This window comes from Gigantopelta aegis, chromosome 1 (genome assembly GCF_016097555.1).
Source record: "Gigantopelta aegis isolate Gae_Host chromosome 1, Gae_host_genome, whole genome shotgun sequence".
Lineage (NCBI taxonomy): Eukaryota > Metazoa > Mollusca > Gastropoda > Neomphalida > Peltospiridae > Gigantopelta > Gigantopelta aegis.
Genome location: NC_054699.1, coordinates 26,854,169 through 26,863,009, shown reverse-complemented (window position 1 = coordinate 26,863,009; position 8,841 = coordinate 26,854,169).

Below are 8,841 nucleotides of genomic sequence, written 5' to 3'. Positions count from 1 at the left end.
TTAACCCTCAACCAAGGGAAATTTAATTTAATCACCCATTGGTTTTTTTGCAGTAATTGGTCTTTGTTTCCGAACAACCCAAAAGGCCATTTTAAAGGGGGGAAGGGTTGGAATAAACAACTTTTTCCATAAGGTAAACGAAAAGTTTGAGGATTAATAGGTTTTGCCCCGGGTTTACGAAAAAGCGACTAAAGGGGGCTAAAATCCCTTAAGTCTAGCCTTAAATACCCTAAATGCTTTAGTCCCTAAACGTTTTAAAAAAGCGGATCCATTTTTATTAAACCCCAAAAAACCCCACCAAAACCCAACACAAAACCAAAACCCAAAAAAACCACCACAAAACAAAAACCACACACCACAACCTATCCCCAAACAAACCCTGGCCCAACAAAGCAAACAAAAAAAAAAGCCCACCCCAACAAAAAACCCACCCCACCAACCCACCCAAACACAACAAAACGGGGGGGGGGGATTCACACACCCAAACACAAAAAAAAAAACTTTTGTTTCGTCTAATACCACTGTGTCAAGTAGCCAGTAACACAAACGTTAACATGGTCGCCTATGGGATTTTATTTAATATAGTACAACAAGTTTTGTTTTGTTTAACGACACCACTAGAGCACATTGATCTATTAGCCATCAGCTATTGGATGTTAAACATTTGGTAATTTTGACATATAGTCTTAGAGAGGAAACCCGCTAGATTTTTCCATTAGTAACGAGATATTTTATATGCACCGTACCACAGACATGATAGCACATACCACGGCCTTTGATATACCAGTCGTTGTGCACTGGCTCGAAAGAGAAATGGCCCAATGGGGCCACCGACGGGAATCGATCCCAAACAGACCGCGCATTAAGCGAGCGCCTTTACCACTGGGCGCCCCTTCATATAGTACAACCTCTAGGAATAAACTCCCAAAATCTCATAAATGGTTTCTTTCCACTTTAGGGTTATAATGTAGCTCAGTCAATAGACTGGTTTATCAAAGACCGTGGTATGTGATGTTCTGTTTTGGGTAAAGTGCACATAAAATATCCTTTTGCTGGCAATGAAAACAAATATAGAGAGGATTTTCTATAGAGTTTGACATTCAATAGCCGATGATTATCTGCTCTAGTGGTGTCGTTTTATAGAAAAGACTTTAAGTCGTTTCATCTAATATACATTTTATATTATCACTAGAAACCGTTGACATATTCTATCCATTTTCAGGAACAAATCTTAATTTAAAACGTCATATTATGACAGCATATAAAAATGCAAAATACAAACACATCTACAGTTTTAATAAAGTCGTTTGTTGTCGCTATACAACATTTCATTGCTACGCCATTGTTTTGAAACCAGTGGAATAATTCTGGCTTCTTGCTGTTACAATGGACGATAGTTAATTTTGTGTGTTACTTAGAAATGGGACTTAGAGAGCCAGTAAGGATCTAGCTCACTAGGTTGAACGTTGGATCGAACCTTCTCGGTGGACCCATGCTCTGACTGTTTTTTCCCGTTCCAATCAGATTCCCATCACTGTTATACCAAATACCGTAGCATGTGCTGTCCTGACTGTGGAAAAGTGCAAATAAAGATCCCTTGCTGCTGTATGTCAGAATTAACAAGTGTTTGACAACTAGTAGCCGATAAGGAATAAAGAAATGTGCTCTAGTGGTGGCATTAAAGAAAACAAACTTTAGAGAGCGATAAATCCAAACAATATCGAAGAATGACGTGCGTAAGTACGAAAATTAATGTGGATAATCTATTTGAAATGATTAGATTATAAAAATAAATATAAACAAGATTGCGGCTTTGAAAATAGTCGATGTCCTGGAAGTGTGTGTGTGTGTGTGTGTGTGTGTGTGTGTGTGTGCGTGCGTGTGGAAGTGTGTATGTGTGTGTGTGTGTGGAAGTGTGTATGTGTGTGTGTGTGTTTGTATGTGTGTGTGTGTGTGTGTGCGCGCGTGTGGAAGTGTGTATGTGTGTGTGGGGGGAGGGGGGTACGCCTGTGTCTACTTGACCCCGTGAGCAATCTGAACCCGAGTACGTACAGCCTTTCGCAAAAACCTGAAAAATCGCCATCGCTCAGTAGACTGGTGTTTGTACCTAATGTTAAAATAATGTGATATGATATAACTCGATGGTACCAGTCAATTTCTTGCGAGCGCTCGCAACACGCATCTGATACCATCACTATTTTGACTGATTCATGAGTGCATGCCACGACAGCCGTCTGCAATATGTCATGTACGGAGTTGTCTTGTGCAGGTTTAAATTTGTCAGCCCAATCTTCAGAGTGGCAGTCCTCCTGCAGACAGATCAGGGAGGATACATCGTCCTGGGGATTGGCAAATCACGCCACTTTGAAATTGTGTTTTGCTGACATTATGTTGGGTTTTTGTTTTGTTACGATAATGTGGTTTTTATCATTCACATAAAACTACTTTTCAGGCCAGTCGTAAGGCGCCGTCAATTCGCTCCCCTGAAAAAAGTATGTTTTGTTTAACGTACTCTAGAGCACATTGATTTAGTAATCATCGGTATATCAAAGGCGACGGTATGTGTTGCCCATGTCTGTAGGAAGGTGTACGCACAGGACAACCCCTGCAATTAAAAACAACAACAACATGCCGTGAAAAAAAAATTCGATAATAGTGTACATCACTTCTTTTAATCTAAAAATTCCGCGAAAATCTCAACAACATTGTCGATTGCCATGGCTAATTGCAAAGTAGAGTTGAGCAGGTATTTTAGCGAGGTTGTGGTTATTTCCACGAATAGTTATCAAATGTATTGTCCATAAGATGACTGCCACTCCTCAATCGATTCCATGCTGCTATTCTTACAGAGTAACCTGTGTGTTGACAGCGGTTTTCTCTCTCTCTCTCTCTCTCTCTCTCTCTCTCTCTCTCTCTCTCTCTCTCTCTCTCTCTCTCTCTCTCTCTCAATTCCTACACAAAGTGTCGGAATAGCCATATTGCATGAAAAAAAGCTACATTCTTCTTTTTTACTATGTAGTTTACTTGCCTATATCCAGTTGAGATTAAAACCCGCTGTCCTGCCTTCCACAGTCTAGCCCTCCAAAACTTACATACTTATAAGCATTTGCAGGCCCGTTGCCAATGAGTGGTCGGGGGAGGGGGAAAGGTCGGTCGACCTCCCTACCGGTGACCTTTTTTTTTTAAATATTCGTCAACGCAAAATGCCTCATCATAAGCCTAAACGATTCCCCATCCCCCTCAAAATCCTGGCCATAACAGAAAAGGCTGAGATGTCTTCAAACATTTCCTTTGAGTTTCTGACCGGCCTCGGTGGCGTCGTGGTTAGGCCCTCAGTTTTCTTTTAATTTTTGCGTGTGCTTGTGTGAATGTGTGTGTGATAAATGTGTGAGTGGTTCTGTGTGAGGGTACGTGTATGGATATGTGTGAATCTTTTTCTTATTTTTATTTGTAAATTTTATATACATGTGCAATATTGAGTTTCACGAATAAAATTTTTATCCAGATACCGACTCCAAACCCTGAGTGAGTGCTCAGCAAGGCTCAATGGGTAGGTGTAAACCACTTGCACCGTCCAGTGATCCATAACTGGTTCAACAAAGGCCATGGTTTGTGCTATCCTGCCTGTGGGATGGGCAAATAAAAGATCCCTTGCTGCTAATCGGAAGAGCAGCCCATGTAGTGGCGACAGCGGGTTTCTTCTCAAAATCTGTGTAGTCCTTAACCATATGTCTGACGCCATATAACCGTAAATAAAATGTGTTGAGTGCGTCGTTAAATAAAACATTTCTTTCTTTCTTTCTTTCTTTCTTTGAGCTTCCCACCCCGTCAGTATGTGTTCTGGCGATAAAATGGTCACACCAGACATTTCATTTCATTCATTCATTTCAACCTATTTCCGTGCTTATATCCAATTAAAAGGACATTCCTGAGTTGCAATTTTTAAGATGCTATCGACGAACAGAGACATTTTAACGATTGTAATTATATATCAAATATATTTTTCTGCATAATATATTAGTGGCTGTATATTAAACGTGTATCTGATCGTTCTAATATTTGTACTAGGTTAAATTTCATTTTATTTCTTAAAATAAGTTTTTTCGTACGTACGAAATTATTTAAAGACAAAATCCAGTTTGGGCTTCTTGCAAATATTGAGATGACCAGATACACATTGAATATACAGACACTGATATTCTAAACAAGAAAATATAATTAATATGTAAGTTTAATCGTAGAAATATTTTATTAGTCGGAAACATCTTACAATGCAGCAAACTCAGGAATGTCCCTTTAAGGTTCAGCTATCCGGGCTGTCTGTCCAGAACAGTGGGTTAGTTGTTAGTGGTTAGTAACAGAGAAAAGAGTGTAGTGGCCTTACACCTACCCACTGATTCCTTAAGAACTGGCTCTTTGTGGGAGCCGGTACCGGGCTGCGAACCCTGTACCTACCAGCCTGCAGTCCGATGGCGTAACCACGCCAGACCACACGGCAGTTCACTTCGTTACCGAATCAAAACCCGAGAAAAGCCAAACCACTTTGCTAATCCAATCCGGGAAACTGCAGAACGCAAATTATTTTCCCGCCACCCAACCGGTATCGTCTGCTTCTTCGGTGCGCATGTGTCAAGAAGACGAAATGCTTAAAACATCGAAAAGTACCGTCGACTGTCTAATGAAGTTGTACGTTCCAGTTTAGCCTGGCTTTCCACAGTCAATAATGATGAAAACTCGACGTTAGCCGCACTTGCTCATGGTTTTCGACAATTGATTTACAAATACCTTTCTTTCCCAGCGTTCTGAACAGTTATTATTTGTGCGGAACTGAAATTGTGTTGTTCGATTTGAGCACCGTTTAAAGAAAAGTATAGGTAAGTGAGAAAACACTTGGTGTTGTGGTGAATTTTAATTATACTTTTTTTTGTTGCAATTCTTCACTCTGTGATTTTATGTATTAAATATGTTAAAAAGAAAAGAAGGAAAAAAAAAAAAAAAAAAAAATGTTTTTTATTTGAAGGTAAAACACACACATACACTTACCTTTAACTGTATTGGAACGTTTCTACAATTCTAAAAACTTATAATTTGTTAATAATAAACTTGTTGTGATGTTACTTCTACGTATTGTGAATATTTCATTTCATTTCAATTTATTTTCGTGCTTCAATCCAATTAAGATTCAAGCACGCTGTCCTGGGGACACACCTCAGCTATCTGGGCTGTCTGTCCAGGACAGTGGGTTAGTGGTTAGTGAGAGAGAAGAGGGTGTAGTGATCTTACACCAACCCATTGAGTCGATAAAACTCGCTCTGGGTAGGAGCCGGTACCGAGCTGCGAACCCTGTACCTACCAGCCTTATGTCCGATGGCTTAACCACGAAAAGTAAAAGTAAAGTTTGTTTTATTTAACGACGCCGCTAGAGCACATTGATTTTTTATCTTATCATCGGCTATTGGACGTCAAACATATGGTCATTCTGACACTGTTTTTAGAGGAAACCCGCTGTCGCCACATAGGCTACTCTTTTTACGACAGGCAGCAAGGGATCTTTTATTTGCGCTTCCCACAGGCAGGATAGCACAAACCATGGCCTTTGTTGAACCAGTTATGGATCACTGGTCGGTGCAAGTGGTTTACACCTACCCATTGAGCCTTGCGGAGCACTCACTCAGGGTTTGGAGTCGGTATCTGGATTAAAAATTCCATGCCTCGACTGGGATCCGAACCCAGTACCTACCAGCCTGTAGACCGATGGCCTGCCACGACGCCACCGAGGCTGGTATTGTGAATAACAAAACCTACATAAAATATGATTACAAATATATTTATTATTTTTAAATATTAAAAGTATAGGTACATTTTCTGTTATTTTCATTAGTAAATGTACTTAGTAAAATAGTAAAGACATATTATGTATTAAAAGTATTGGTACATTTTTTATTATTCATCTTTCGCGAACACCTGATGTCATCACTGTTTTTACAGTGATTCATGAGCGCATGTCAGTTTAGCTGTATATATTCCATTGGGCTCTATCCTGTGCAAGTTTGAGTTGTCTAAGCTAGTCTTGTAGTGGCAGTCCTCCTACATACGTAGTGAAAACATTGTCATCACAGGTCTTGACCGTAACTTTTTTTTCAGTGGCAGCCGGGCTACCAATTTTAAAATTTGGCAGCCCTCAGTAAAAATTGGTAGCCCCACAATTTTAATACATTTTAAAAAGAGAGAAAAGGGCAAAATCATTTACTTTTATTTAAACATGTTTTAGGTGGCCCCTGCGTGTGCTGTAACCTCACCGTGGTGCAGGGGTGTAACATTCTCTTTGAGAATGGCCAATACAGCACACAGTTGAAGTTTTGAGTAAAAGTCAGTATCTATCTGTGATATTTGTGTTTTTGCACAGTTCTTTACACTGTGTTTTTGTTTAAATCGTGAGTTTTTATATTGATGTTGATCATCACTTTATTTGTTTGCATTACCATAGTTTGACACCCAATAGCCGATGTATTTTTAGTGCTGGGGTGTCGTTAAACATTCATTCATTCATGTTTTAGGTGGGTTTTTTAGATGTTTCAATGTCTTGTTCATTGTGGAGTAACTGGATGCACCAAAATAAAATCTAGTAGCCCGGTAGACTACTGGGTTTAGACATCTGGTAACCCGAGCAACAAATGGGTAGCCAAAATACTCCGGGCTACCGCTAAGGTCAAGCGCTTCATCAGTAGCAAATACACTTAAGCGTACGATACAGGAGGCAACTGCCACCCCTTTCCCCCAGTGCTGGAGCAGAACCTCGAATTTGGTCCAAAATAATACAGATATTCGGGCAAAATGCGCTAACCTGAGACCTTCTTACCATGTATTTCCATCATTCTACCCTCAAAATTAGTTGTAATCCATGTAAAAATGCGCAGTGATTCGTTTACATTCCTGTATAGCTGTTTGGTAGTAATGCTAATATGAATAAATATTATTATCGAGATTCGGGCATTTTCGTTTAATTCGGGCAAAAACAGCCTTCCTCCCCACCCCCTACAAAAATGGGCGCCTGTACGCCTATGCGAATACACACACTTTGTAATATATCGCCTCATTCAGATTGTCTGTGTTGATCATCATTTGCCACCAAGTAACCGATGTGTTGTTCATACTGGAATGTCATTAAAGGAACATACTCTAGTTTTTAAACACTAAGGCATAGTTTTGACTATTATAGCCGTTTTTGATAACCGAAATCATACTTTACTTAGATTTTATGGTTTAGCTTATCAATTTCCGTACATTCGAAGTCTTTTTTTTGTCATCCTGGTTTTATTAATATCACAAAATGCATTTCTCATATTTTTAAAAACGCACGTGCGTCTGACAAGTAACAGTTGTGGAGTCGAGTTGTAGTCTATTTTTATAGGGTATTTCACCATTTCAAAGTCAAAGTTTCTCTCAATTGTAACTTTATCCAAATGTGTTACAGGTTTGTAGATTAACTAAACTTAGTTTAATTTTCACGGGTTGAAACTAGGGTCTGTCCCTTTAAATATTCAATTCAAATGATAGTTCAATTCATTTACTATTACCTTCAATAGTAAATACACATGGAGTACAAATATGTCTTCATTTTTAAAGGGACATTCCTGACTTTGCTGCAATTTTAAAGATGTTATCGACTAACAATTTTTTTTTTAACTGTTGTAATTACATATCAAATATATTTTTCAGCATAAAATATTAGTGTGTATATATTAAACGTGTTTCTGGTCGTTCTAATATTTGTACTAAAGTACTAATCAAAATTATACCCAGGTAATTTTCCAGTCTTACATATTAGTTATAAAACTACCTGGAATAAAAACCATAAAAATATTTCAGTATTATCATGACCTGTTATGGTATTCCAACAACCGGTACCAAAAATGACAATAAATGACCTATTATAGACAGAAATATGAGATGTATTTATAGTTTTACTGTAAAACATATGTAATTTGAAACAGACTATAACACCCAGTTTGATATTGAACACACCTGAGACCAACCCTCTGCTTAGCTTAGTACTTGTGATTTCACCTGTCAGCTTTAATCAATAGCAATCTGGTTGTTTTGCGGTAAAATTGTAAATACATCTCATATTTCTATCTATAACAGGCCATTTATTGTCATTTTTGGTATCGGTTGTTGGAATACCATAACAGGTCATGATAATACTGAAACATTTTTATGGTTTTTATTCCAGGTAGTTTTATAATCACCTGGGTATAATTTTGATTAGTACTTTAGGTTAATTTTCATTTTATTTCCTAAAACGTTTTCGTACGTACGAAATTATTTGAAGACAAAATTCAGTTTGGGCTTCTTACAAATATTAAGACGACCAGAAACACATTGAATATAAAGACACTGATATTCTAAACCAGAAACTATATTCAATATGTAAGTTTAATCGTAGAAATATTTTATTAGTCGGAAACATCTTACAATGCAGCAAACTCAGGAATGTCCCTTTAACTTCAATAGCTTAGTTACTGGTATATCGCTGTTTATAAGCTGGCTCTATGGCTAGGCCGACCCTTTACTTTGCCCATCAATATCTCGTACAAAAAGGTTGGTGCGATGTATATGCCAAATTAAACTTTTATGTAGTTTAAACCGGACACAAATAGATAATACTGATACAATGTATATGGATATTTTCGTCTGTCATTCCAACAAAGTGAATCGCAGATGTTCATTTCGCTGAACCAATCAAAGTACAACTATGTTTTTGAAAGAAAATACACGTAATAAAAATATTGCTGCCATTTTCGTTATGTAGTATGGTACTAAATATGAATGTTATTTCAA